Source organism: Haliotis asinina, chromosome 1 (genome assembly GCF_037392515.1).
Source record: "Haliotis asinina isolate JCU_RB_2024 chromosome 1, JCU_Hal_asi_v2, whole genome shotgun sequence".
In the NCBI taxonomy this organism is placed as follows: Eukaryota; Metazoa; Mollusca; class Gastropoda; order Lepetellida; family Haliotidae; genus Haliotis; species Haliotis asinina.
Genome location: NC_090280.1, coordinates 78,472,334 through 78,486,948, shown reverse-complemented (window position 1 = coordinate 78,486,948; position 14,615 = coordinate 78,472,334). Strand labels below are relative to the sequence as shown.

The 14,615-nt window shown below is 40.3% G+C and overlaps 1 protein-coding gene across 1 annotated transcript in view; it reads right to left on the bottom strand.

Moving 5' to 3' along the window:
- The window catches only part of LOC137297715 (NADPH--cytochrome P450 reductase-like), a 48,301-nt gene extending 41,284 nt beyond the window's left edge, over window positions 1-7,017 (bottom strand). The window contains exon 1 of the mRNA XM_067829650.1: window positions 6,858-7,017. The gene's annotated coding sequence lies outside the window, so the exon portion shown is untranslated. The remainder of the gene's footprint in view (window positions 1-6,857) is intronic.
- Between the last annotated feature and the right edge of the window lie 7,598 nt (window positions 7,018-14,615).

Genomic DNA, 14,615 nt, shown 5'->3' with positions numbered 1-14,615 from the left:
ATGTATCACAATGTTAATTCTGTAGACAGGTATGGCAACAGGAAAAATTAATCTCTAGGTGAAAACATGATATTGTGTCATTCACACAACTGATGTACTTAGAATAACATCAGCGCAAAATTGTCATCCTTGCACAGAACTGATTTAGGGCTAACATGGGTGGTGTGTTAGAGACTCCTACTGCCTGATGTATACATTGAAAAAAAGTATAAGATTTACAAATTGATAGAACACAAATGATGAAGTCAAGGAGGAAACAGATGATGAAGAGAGAATAAGGGAAAATGTGACAATCTATTCCATTCCTTTATATCCATTCCTTGGAAATGTTTCACCTGTATGTATTCCTATTTCTCTCGTGTATTGGCATTGGCTAGCGGCATGCTCACTGGTATGTTATCAGTAGAGAACATAAAATGTACGAGACATGTATCTGTTACATGCACGAGTGACGAACAGTGAGAAAGTCACTTTTTCACTTGTCTTCCTGTCCATGGACAACAGATTTCTAAATAAGTCCCAAAAAACATATTCACCAGTATTATTTATTAGAATAATAAAAAGATATGAAATACAGATTCTCTACTACTTCCTGGCTGTCTATAAATAGCAGAATCTGCACAGTGTCCGTTTGTCTGTCATACAGTCCCTGAACCAAATTATTTTCCCGCCTGCCGATCCCTTCACACAATGCTAACGGCCTACATAGAGCAAGTCTAGATTTCTTCAGCATGTTCAGAATCACATACTGAATACATTCCTCACTGAATATCTTTTTCCATATAGAAAAAATTGTTTGTTTCTATCAAAATATTACGTATTCTGACACTAAATGGTTGTCTAAGTCCTGTCACCAAAAGCCCTTCAATATCCAATATTGGCTGTCAGATTTAGAAACAGACCATTCAGGGATTTATTTACCAGCAGAAAGGGAGATAAGAAGTTATGAACTAAAATTAAAATATCACATACGAACATGATAAGTACCATATGTACTAGAGAGGGTTAGTTAGCAGCAGTATCACATCTGGGGACATGGGCTTAACACATTGTACCCATGTGGAGAATTAAACCCGGGTCTTCAGCGTGATGAATGAATGCTTCAACCACTGGGCTACTCCACCCAGTGGTTACTCTGAATGTGGTCGTGACATCATCCATTTTATGTCCAGAAGTTAATAAGCAATGTACTGTTGGCAAGGGAGACACAGTTATACATAAACTACACACAGTCTTCAGAACATAAATATTTATTTTCATGATTTCTCCTAATCACATCTACCGTGGATAAATCAACTGCAGTGTCATGACGACAGGAACAGGTTACTATGGCTACAACATGTACACAACGAATGCTAATGAAGCGTCGCCAGGCTGGTGTCAGAACTCAGGCTGTAATTATAAGCTGTTCACTGGTAATGTGGGGGCACAGGTTGAGGGTACTATAACCAATGGTCCCCAAGGGACCAGTGAACAACATATTTATCTTACCAAACACCTCAATGTTAATTTTGAACTGTTTGAAGCATGGGTATCGGATTGTACACTTCAGCCAACCTGTGTGAATCAAACTATTCAAATCTTGCTGTTTTTTTTCCAATAGGTATTATCTTAGTAAAATTGATGCAATGTAACTCCCCTTCTTGATATTCACAGGGACTACATTTGAATGTTCTATTGGAAAGAGATTTTGCAGACAACACAAGAAAAACAGATTTAGAATTATCTCCTTTCCACCGGTTTCCATTCGCAAAACATCAGTAATTTCCATGCATCACGTGTGACTTAATGTTGTGTGAGATGATAAAGTAACTACCATGAAGTACTGGGGCCCGTTTCACGAAACTCTCGTAAGCCTAAGATCTCGTAACCTTTCTCGTAGCATCCGTAGCTCCTTTGTTACAGTATAGGAGGTACAATGGCTACGAGAAAACTTACGAGATCTTAGGCTACGAGCGTTTTGTGAAACGGGCCCCTGAATGAGTTTTATTGGCCGTGGGGTGTATTGCTAAACACCTCGCTTGTACATTAAAAAGAATAGAAGAGCACTCAGCCAATGAGATGGCAACTTTTATATGTGTGAGGTAAGATAATATATTATGACAACAACATATTGTATATCCTCAGTCTTTATTTTCCAGCATTTTATCATACAGATAATAATGAATAAATGAGTAGTCAAATACAGTTTGCGTACCATACAGAAGACCCGGGTTCAATTCCCCACATATATACAATGTGTGAAGACCATTTCTGGTGCCTCTCACTGTGATATTGCTAAAGACACATGCTTGTCTGCAAACACTTGGGGCTGGACCAGTCAATCCAGTGACATCATTAGCATCATCAGGAATCTAGTGATTGACATAAAGAGCACTGAACAAAGCAGCTTGGATAGAATAACCTGCTTCAACCAAGTCAACAAACTGACCACCCAATAGTTTAGCATGGGTTGCTGAATATAAATTCTAGCCAAGGTATTCACAAGTCAAAACTTACAGCAACCATCATGCATCCATAACATTGTTGAGGAATTGTACAGGAACATCGGAACCAGGGATAGCTTTGAGCTTGGTAATATTAACTCTTTGAAGTCTGTGAATATCAGATAAAAGTGATAAACATGAAAGGGAGGATTTGAATGATGATTTGGGGTATATTCTTACTCCTTTACTATCAAATGGTTGATAACCATACATCAGGGTCGATGTTTTAGTGCCATGATATTTCTGTGACATGCCCAATTCTCAAAAATTAACTGCACCTGAAAGTTCTACCCAAAGTGTATCCAATCACATATTAAATGGTTAACACTATTCTTGAACTGAGCTCAGCAGAATACTTTCGAGTGTGTGCAGTCAGTGATGTTTTCAAAAAAGCAACACTCGCTGCATTGGCCAGATAAGGATAAAACAGTAAAAGGGATTAAGGATTTAATTATCAGGAATGTTGGAGTCAAGAGGGTTAATAGTTGATTGACTGTCGCATTTGACCAGCAAATTCTGTCAATTGCAATTTTTACAAAGATATCATGTTTGCAAAAATTGGGTGATTTACAGTATGTTGTAGTAGTCTGCAAATATTTGAGCCTGGATCAGACAATTCATTTGTCAACACCATCAGCATCAATCTACACAAATGGAATACAGTGAAGTACATAATGATCTGTCATTTGTAACCAGTAATTTTCTTTTTCATAACTGATAATATTGACTTAATATTTGTGCTCCAAGAATAAACTAATGCTGCATAGTATGAAGCTCGAGTTAATACTTTTCAGATAAGAAGAATGATAGGTATAGTTTATTTTGATCATCAGTCTACATAGCACTGTGCATTTATAGCTTTAAACCGAGGGTTGGTTCGTTTGTTGTTTACATTCCAGCTAAATGGTGGCGGTCTGTAAATAATCAAGTCTGGATCAGACAATCCTGTGATCAGCAACATGAACAGCCTTCTACGCAGTTAAGATACGACATGCCAAGTCTACACATCTGACCATCACATCCATTCAGGCTCCTCTTAGCCTTATGTGAAGCATGGGTTACTGAAGACCACATTAAGATGATCACCATAGATCTACAGGTCAAGGAATGTGAGATGGACAAAGGTGACATTCACTGATATCAGAACCAGTAAAGAGGATAAAAGTGTTGTTTGTTCTTCACTTTTCATTTTGAGAATATTCTGACATGACCATCTGAATCGGATTAGACTACTGAATGTAATGTATCTTGATAAACATACCAAGACACAAACCTTAGAAGATACAGATGAGCCATTAGGTCTAACTATGAGTATGAATGCCGCTTCATTGGGAATATTAAATAAATCACTTGTTTACAGATACAAATGATCACAGTCTTGAGTATCCTTTGCATGATTTAAACAGATATTAATACAAAACTAGCAGTGAAAACTTTCGGAATGGATCACGTCGATCAACAGTGGCTTGAGAACAAACCAGACAATAAAGTGATACTGGAAAATGACGACTTGCGCATTAGAATATGAAACATGTGCCTGTGAGACAGATTATATCAAGTACCTTCGACAACATATCATATGACAACTATTCAAGATTGTTTTTAAAAAATTATAACATGTGAATGTTAGATTAATAATGTCATCAGAACATGGTAAGTTATCTCACACATGTACGAGGGTTGGCTGAAAAGTTCTCAGCCTGAGTGGTTTTTCCCCACCAGGTAGAGACAGGTGTTTGCCACCAATGAGGACAATCATGTAGTGAATCATAGACACAAGAACTATAAACGTACTAATAGTTTTATCTCAACTACAGCTCTTTTGGTAAACCTACCCTCTGAAATCATCAGAAATGGACAAAACTGAATACAGGGTAGTCATCAAGTACTTGCAAAAGAAAGGGATGTCCCCAACACAGATACATGCTGACATGGTCTCCACTCTAGGAGATGATGCTCCTTCATTTTCCACAGTAAAGAAGCGGGCTGCAGAATTTAAGCGTGGCAGACAAAGCCTTGATGATGACCTACGCTCAGGAAGGCCTTAAACAGCAACCACTCCAGAAAACATCACGCGAGTGATCGATATGTTGATGGATGATCGACGATTGACTACTCTACATATAGCTAGTGTAGTGGGCATCTCTCATGAGAGGGTTGAGCATATTATCACCAACGAATTAGGAATGACTAAAGTTTCTGCAAGATGGGTGCCAAAGCTCTTGACAGCAGAACAGAAGCGTGTCAGGTTCCAGACGTCCCTTGACAATTTGCGTCGTTTTGAAGCAGATCCCGATGATTTTGTGGCACGATTTGTAACCATGGATGAGACCTGGATACATCACTTTCAACCAGAAACAAACTACAGTCAAAACCGTGGAAGCATCCTGATTCACCAGCTCCGAAGAAAGCCAAGTCTGTTCCTTCAGCTGGAAAGGTGATGGCATAAGTCTTTTGGGATTCCAGGGGTATTCTGCTCATTGATTATCTTGAAAAAGGTCAAACTATCAACGGCAGATACTATGCTGATCTACTGAACCAGTTGCGAGAAGCAATCAAAGCCAAACAACGAGGGATGATCGCTAAAGGTGTCCTCTTCCACCAAGACAATGCGCCTGTTCACAAATCGGTGGTGGTCATGTCAACAATCCGTGATTGTGGCTTTGAACTCATTGACCATCCCCCTTATTCACCTGATTTGGCTCCTTCTGACTTCCACCTGTTCCCCAAAATGAAAAAGGAACTCGCCGGTCGCCATTTTGCAAGTGATGATGACGTCATTTCCGCTGTGACTGATTTTTTTAGGGTAGCTGAAGAAGATTTCTTCCTTACCGGGATTCAGGCTTTGCAGCATCGCTGGCAAAATTGTGTGAACTTGGAAGGGGACTATATAGAAAAATAAATTACAAACGTGGACTTTGTAACTTTTGTTCACAGTGAGGTTTAGAACTTTTCAGCCAACCCTCGTAAGTTGCTTTCTGATCAGCTGAATGCTTGTACCCTGCTTAAATGTGAGGTGTATTACAATGCACCCTGTTGCCAATGGCAACTCATCTCAGAATTAACATTGAGATGTTCGGAAGATAAATACATTGTTCACTTGTCCCTCGGAGCCCAATGGCTGATGTACCCTCAATGTTTGTTTATGGTCCCCTTGTGACCAGTGAACACCTTATAATACAATGTTACAATTGTTCCAGTCCGCACATACACATTTGAATGTGAAGCAGATAATATGAAGCAACTATGGTAACAGTAATAACAATTATCACATCTTTCACCTAAGAACATGACACGACTGTAATTATGGAACCATCAAAGTAACTATGGTAACAACATGGCATGTCACTTTTATCCCATAATGTTCATAAGAATATGAAGCATTTGTCAAAGTAACCATTTAAGTATTTTCACAATTGTCCCAGTTTTCCCATAAGAATATGAAGCACCTGAATGTGACACAGCATATAACGGGAACATCAGATAAGCATATAGTCTGTTATCACTGACACTTCTCCTCCCACAATGTGAAGAGCATTAGACATATATGTATCAACCAGTATAAAGTTTTCCTGTGAAAAAGTTGTGTCAGAAAAATCAGGCAAGAGATACACAGTGAAACTGATGGATCCTGTGTGACAATTGTCATTCATCGTGTAACATGGGTCACTGACCACAGAAAGTACACCTCATGTTTGGGAATTCGAGAACTCATACTTAATTGTATCATATCTATTGTTGGACTATGCTTCAGAAACAGAATGAGTCATGCATGGAGTAATTCCTCTTGTCACCTATTTCTGTTGTCAAGTGGTGATCAAAAATGTTTCAAACAGTAAGGGAATTACTTCTGCTCGTTGCCATGTTTTTTGTTAAAGTGACTGTTTCCAACTGGGGTGACCGTATGGTTGAAGTATCTATAATGCAGGTGTGACAATAAATTTATACTCACTTTTGGTAGAGGCTGATAGTGAGTTGAAATTACAGAAGTCTCCTTTCTGATTTGACTGATAAATTAGCTAAATGTAGGATATACCACATCCATAAACTGCTTCTATATACTGCTGAGGTTGTCATTTAGATCGAGTTTCATAACAGTTCGGCTAAGCGTACCCAAAGCTGATCAGCTGTTCTGAAAGTCGACAATGATCACCACAGCATCATTTAATGTCATTTTAGAAGTTAAACTGTAACAATTACTGAGAAACAAATTGTTCCACGTGATATTGAGAAGCCAGTACACCGTCAGTCACGTAGGCAAACGATTCACAGCCTATTACACGAGCACAAACTAGTCCAGGTCACAGAAATTAGCGACGGTGAAAGTGGAGATCTATTGCAACGAAAACGTAATCAACACTGCATACATACCTGCTTGATTAAACCGTAGTGAATGAATAATGATTGAAGTCTTGATTCAAGTGGTCTATATACATCGATGACGCATGCCTGATGAAAACTTTAACCGAGTTGCTTGTACTGGAGCACCTGCTAAACTGACCCTGTGACGTCACGTGACAGGGTTTGTTGACAGGGACCAATCATTGTATATTCGAAGGCGAGGGTTAATTTTATCAGCTTTGTGACCATAAAATGACCAAATAGATCGGAGGCACACACTTACATTCAAATGATGTAGTGTTTCTTAGATCCCTAACTGCTTTTCACTCTGCATTGTTAAACAAGTATTTACAAATCGTTCATTAAGCCGACTTAGTGACAAATTAATCCACTACTGTACAAAGTACAAAGCATATCGCACTTATTAGAAGGAAGTAGAGTATAAATGATCAAATGCTGTGTAATGTGGTTTCATAGCAATATTTTCTGTCGCAGTATGCAACTGTCGGGAGATACAACTTTACATATATTTTTGTATATCGCAGGTTAGACTGTGGTATTAAACACAAAAATCGTAGCACCAATTTAAAGAGGGGATGGGGGGGGGGGGGGCAAATTTGCATTCTGGACGCTCAGTGGGAAGTGATGGGGCCGGGGGAGGGGATGGGGGTGTATTATAAGCTTCAAATAAGTGTCAAATAACACTAACTATACTAAATTCTACCATGAATCAAGACGACATCACTCGGATGACCTTAATAACTGGCACCTGCATGTATCCTTTTTCACGTGGACCATATCATGTTTTAGACTTTTATCTGATCCATAGAATTTGCAAAGTCAATTGTAGTCTTTTCCTACAGCACCATTAACAAGTAGAGTCTCCAGGTTCTGGCAGAGGATATAGCCGCCAGGTTGATTAAACTTGTCTCTGAAACAGCTGATGAACTATATCACCAGAGCCATGAAATAAACACACTTGTCTGTATTTACTCCTCTACCGTCTGAGGTACATGGGGAGGTGCTCCATCATCTATTCTTTTTGGGTGGCCTTATTGTCATTGGTAGAATTGGCTCAGACACATGGAGTTGTGTGGTTTTGATTTTATGCTTTTGCCAGAAGAGAGAGAATTAATTAAGTTTCATCATTTCTGAGGTTTTCAAAGACGGCTAAGTTCGCTGAATTAGAGATTTGCTGGGAATATCACTGTTTCTCAAACTGACGCCTAGGTTTGCACTAAAGAGGAAGTGAAGTGTGCTCATGTATGCAGACACTAATTCGACTTTTCACCCCGAATCTTTCGGTTGTAAGAATCAGATGTAATAATATCATATTGTCTGTGTGCTCCAAGCAAGCATGGTGTGCGTGATAAATGGACCATTATTATGTTTAACAGAATAAGATGAAACATGAAGCAGAAAGGGTTCGGATGACCCTGGCATGGTCAGGCTGAAGACGTTCATCATCAGCTCAGGCGCCAGAGTGTCAGAAGGGCCATGCTCCCGATGGAGAACCCAGGCACTCTCTGCGCCAAGGGCACAATGGGGAGTCTGACGACAGTTTACCTGGCATGCAAGCGAGAAATGTCCGCCTGTTTAGAGTGCTTTCCTTGAATCTTACCAATCAAGCTTCTCTTTATAGGGATAGAAAACGCAATGATATATATGAATTCAATGGCTTTATGAAAAAGGACAAGATCAGGACTGTTGGTTGGAATTCTTCTGAGGCTTTAGATGAGGCTATTCCAAAAGCATCATTTTCGATGACGTCAATCCTTGACATGTTCAGGGTCGTATCATGGACTGACCGCGGAGTCAAATCCATAGGCACGGCGAAGACGATAGCAGCAACAGCGAGCCATGTCATCGTGTCTTTTAAGATATGCCAAGTAAGGGAATCCACAGACAAGGTGTTGGACAGTTTCTTTAAAGGCATTTCACAATCTGGATGTCCTGTTTGGTCCAGTCAGATACTCCAAAAGAACAGGAAAGGACTAGCACAGCAAAAGTATTGGTGGTTTTAACCTTGTTTAAAGTATTTAGCTCTGAGCTTGCTGCTTTCGCCTTATTATTATACTGTTGTTACATGGGCATCATGAACTGCATGAAAAATATGATTTTAGCTTCAGTGTTTGCATCCTCGATATCTCCAGGGTATACGTTCCAATAAGTCTCCACTATACCCTGGACGCATCTACGGCTCTGCCAGATAAATTTATTACCTCCCTTTGCTGGCTCCGCCTTCTCACAGTAGCCAATCAGCCAGGCCGCCGTTATAACCGAGCTTGCCAGTGTCAACAAAGGTAGCGGTCGCAACTGAAAGTGAGTTGTGATTGGTTCGCTCAACTTCCCAGCGTAGACACCTGACTGGATCAAAAGACAGTCAAGGGAGGTAATAAATTTATCTGGCAGAGCCGTAGATGCGTCCAGGGTATAGTGGAGACTTATCGGAACGTATACCCTGGAGATATCGAGGATGCAGTGTTTGCAACCTAGTAGGATCCAACAAAGTCTCCATGTCCCTCACTGTTCTTATTAATCAGTCTAATGTAGACTACAAGTTGCTCTTTATTAGACACATCAGCACATTCGTCTGCCATTATTGAAAGGAACGTATTTTTTTAACAAGTTGTATCACCTGTCGCAAGACAGTGTTTGCCATAATATCAAGATGGAAATTTTGTATCTATCTAGGAAATAGTTTCTGTGACAGAGGTAGTTGATGTACCAACATCTGTAAATAACAGAGTCGGGGCCAGACAATCCAGTGATCAACATCATGAGCATCGACCTGCACAATTGGGAACCGATGACGTGTGCCTACGAAGTCAGCAAGCCTGACCACCCGATGTGGGATACTGACAGGTGACGAACAATTACCGATGATCTCAGGTAAAGGCGTCATAAAAATACCTTGGATAAATACACACAGTACCCGAAAAGCTTCAACACACTCACTCACCCATGCTTGCCGTAAGAGGCGACATACGGGATCGGGTGATCAGACTTGCTGAATCGGTTGGCACATGTCATCGTATCTCAGTTGCATAGATCGATGTTCATGGTGTTGATCAGAGGATTGTCTGGCCCAGACTCAATTAATTACAGACCGCCAACATGTAGCTGGAATATTGTTGAGTGCGGCGTAAAACTAAACTCCTACCCTCCCTTGCACACACCCATACTAAGACACGTGCTAATGAATAGAAAAAGGTTCCTCAGTGACTTTGTCAAGCAAGAACACATTTGTTATCCAATCACAAGTCTGTGTTATAGGAGTTACCACACATCTTACTCAAGACACCCGACGTTCCCAAAGCACTCTACTCATATTTGAGGTTGTGCTATTAGTTAGCCTTCGATAACACCAGGTAACTCGGGTTGCCTCATATAAAGTCTGGCAGTAGCCACCAGTAGCCATGCAGTAACGAGGTGGCGGTGGACTCGGGTCACTGTTAGGTGAAGGTTATGCCTTAGAAAAAAACACGACTCAAAGATGACAGGTATTTCTGTGTAAACAGCCTACCCGTAAGGAGGTCATGCACACTCGGCGTATTTGTGTTGACGAGATCGTATAGCTCGACAGCTATGGGAACATTTAGTGCTCTTGTACCGTAAAACTCTCTGGACAAGTTTCAAGCAGTTTTCCCACCCCTCATTTTCCCGTCTGACTCTGATTCTCTATTTATTCATTAGTAGCTGTAAACAGGAATATTGATGAACGTTAATATATAACATCCCCTGTCATATAAATGAATAAGGGTTTTCACCTCTTAGAGCAACATGTAGGTAATGTCGCGGCAGAAAAAAATATGAATATTGATTTACGTATACATGTAATTATGTTATTCATTGATATGCAAGTTTAATATAATATACATGTTTGAAGATTGAAAATAAGTGATCGAGTGAGTTTATTCAGAGAAGCGAACATAGCATATTTATTTTGTAGTGCTGCTTTCGTAATCGTCACTTTCATGTTTAACCATACAATCCTAAAAAAAACAAATAAAACCATCAATAACAGCACAGTGTCAATATCTGACCGAGGCCAACTGTAATTCATCCTTCACCCTCCTCTTCATAAACTTATCAAGCGTTAAATTTGAGGCGTTGGTTTCCATTCCTGTGGGACAACTTGTTCCTATACATCAAGATTTTGTACTGCATATTTAGACCGGCTCCACGCATGATCAGTCCGGAGAGCGGAAGGTCGCGAGTTCGATCTCCGACCGCGTCATATCAAAAGACGTTAAAATTTTTCACTTGTTGGTCCCTGTCTGGCACTTGGCATTAATGGGTACAACATGGACTGGTCGGCTCGGAGTCAGTATGATGTGTCTTTGTGGGCTATTCATGCTTAACTGCGGCATGGTATCTCACTGAGCGAGCACTGTCAGACTATGTCTGGGCTAGTACAAGCATACACGCATGCATACACATTGACGCAGTCATATGAGCAAAATATTCTTAAGTACGACGTTAAACATCACCTCTGGAGCATTTCCAACATACTCTATGTCATTACGGTCTGGACTCTTGTCCAAGGCAGAGTTGCTGCAGCGTCGTGATGCGCAAAGTCACCAACGACCACAGAGCAACGATGAGACGTGACATTGTCGTCCATGAAGACTGTACTTGTGTTAAGTGGATTGTATTTGAAATCATTTGTCTTAGTTGTCAGTGATGTATACAGCTGCATGTCCATCTATTTTTAACTGTTCGTCACAAGTTCACGTACACCGTCGTTTACACAATGAACGAACCCCCGCCGAACGGTACTTTCTCCAAGATATGTCAGTGTACATCCAGTATTCTAGCGGCGCCAAACAGGAAATCGACCATGAGTCATGAACAAAAGAAACTGACTTTCGTCCCGACCAGTTTGCCCTGCGTGCCCCATAACGTCACATTTCAGTGACGTCGAGCTTGACACCATGCTGCAAGGTCGTGTTGCTTTGTGCTGTGATGATACTAGACTGACGCTCAGTCCCTGACTATGTATAATTTTAATAGTAACAAATAAACCTATTTTAATTGAAAAGGAGTTCCAGAGACTTGTGAGATTCAGGAACCGGAGGAAATCTTAACTGCAGAAAAGGACTAGGCAGTAGGGAAAATAGTGTGGTTCAGGGACTGTGAGACAGACTATATGAGGATAACAACAGAGGATCTTTGAAAGTCAGATATTAGTCTATTTTCTGTACGACAAACCATGATGTGGCAGATACTCTGGTTTTTTTCAAAACGCCTCTTGACGTGAATAAGTGAAGTCTTGGGATTCTCAAAGAGGCTGCATCCTCCTATTTTCACTCATGGTCGACCTGAACGCTGACATTCCATGTCGTTAATAAGTTACCCGAGGTTTGCACAATTTGTTTTAACTTGTTTTCAAGAAAGTTTGACTGGTCATGCAATTAACTGTCAGGACAAAATAGTGTGTGTGTCGGTGTGTGTGTGCGTGCGTGCGTGCGTGCGTGTGAAGAATCCGAGCCCCAATCCGTATCCGCCTATGAACATATTCATGACATGCACATTAATGGTTATATGTAGGTTAAAAAGAGGTTTAAGAGGTTGAGATATTTTTTCCATGTGTATATACACTCATGCACTTTATATGGTGGAAATTGATGTTTGCTTACATTACAGCAGGGTGTGTGGGAGTGAGTGTTGTGCGAACGGGTGCCCGTATATTGCGCAATTTGTTTAAATATTATGTTGGTTTTGGAGGGTCAGACACTGTCTGAATACAAGTTGGACTTGAAACCTAGACACAATAAACATTGCAAACAAATGAGCAAAGAAACTGTACATCTCAGCTGGGTTTTTAAACACAGTTTGATTTCCAATCCAAAATAGCTTAAGATAACTATATTATATATACATGCATATTACAAAATTGACTATATTGCCGCTTAAAACTCAGAGAACATGGTTTTGTTTTTTTTCAAAAAGGTATTTCATTTAATTCTTTTAAAAATAAAAAAATTCGCATGCTGCAAACCTGCTGGAATTTAATGACGTCCTCTCTGTGAAAATCAATAAACGGGGCTGTGGGGTCGTCTAGTGGTTAAAGCGTTCGTTCCTCACGCCGAAGACCCGGGCTCGATTCTCCCCGCCCTGATATTACAGGAATATTGGTAAAAGCGGCGTGAAAGTAAATTCGGACACTCACTCTCTCAATTATGCAACATTTCATACACTGTAGGAGTCAAATGGATGCAAAATTCGCATTTTACGACTGTCTTTATTGATACAATTTATTTTGTCACAGGATTACCAAGGTACGTAACTTGTTGCAGGGTCGAGTGAAAACACTCGCTCATATGCTGTCTTTGCTTGGTTGATTGTTTTACGCCGCATTCAATCATATTCCAGCTGTATGGCGGTCTCTAAATAGTCGCGTCTGGAAAAGACACCCCAGTGACCAACTGCATGAGAAAATGGGATACGGTGACATGTGTCAACAAGGTTTGTGAGGATGACCAACCGATCCTGTTAGTCGCCTCTTACCACAAGCATGCGTTTCTGAAGATCAGTTCTAACTCCGATCTTCACGAGTCCATGCCGTCAATAGTATTCTCGTTTTCATAACTACTGCAATATAGAAAACGTGCGTTTATTCGAACGACAACGGTGAAGACGAAATCGCACGGATATACAAATTTCCTGGAATCTTCTCGGGGTATTATTATCTTTCTAGTTATATAACAAAGTTCATTTTGTCTTATAATATATCTAATATATAATATTAACAACAGGTCGGTCCATTGCGATGTATACGGCACAGGCATCAGTGTTTCGTCTGTCGGGCATTCCCTTAACTGCATTCCGATCAGCACCCATCTGCAATGTCATAAATGAAGCATGTGTAGAGCTCTTCAAGAACAACTAAACTCAGTTTTTTGGTACTCTTTTTACCACTGCATATGAAAGAATTCTGGTTAGTCATAAACGGAACACAATTCTTTTTTTCTGTTTTTTTAAAAAAAACCCCCAAACTTGTGGTTAATTAAAGGGGCACTGATGCGGAGCGAATAATGTTTCTCGCCACGGTCTAAATACGAAACCAAATTGCAAATTGGTCAACGCCCGCTCCCTCGACCATGACGTACAAAGGGACTGGGCTCCTGTCCATATTAGCAGAATTTCTTCACCTAAACGGTCACAAAACAGAAAACAATTATTTTCCGACACTACGCCTTCCTGTTGGTGCTTTTATTTGTTTCGGGATCAAGGTATTGTGTGAATAAAAGGGGCACTGATATAAACAAAATAATTCCTTTTAAACTGAAAACTCCAGTGAGATGGGAAATTCTGGGCCTTAAAGATCATGCACATATGCTCTAGTAGGGTACAAATACAAAATCACTTGCTGACATCGCTATGAATGGAACCCCGCCATTACAAATACTCATTTCGGCATCAAATCGACCTTTTTGTCAACAGTGCACAATTCTCAGCCGCAAACCAAATTTCGATGTTTGTTTTTGCAACTCGATCAGCTGATAAACTCCCTTGCCTCACTTACATGCACATATTACGTAACATACCATACATTTGCCATTACAGACCTTAATTTATAATGTTGAGTATTTACTCCAGACAGGAGAAATGCCAAATGGGAACCTTTGTTGAGTAACCAAAGTGGTGTTACCACTAATTATACCTGTTATAAATTCATCTAGTGACCATCCAGAGAAAGATGACAAATAACACGTGTAGGTGTACACCATCAAACGCGAGTTACAGCAAGGAAGATGTAATCTCTGTGTCGCATGCAGCCTG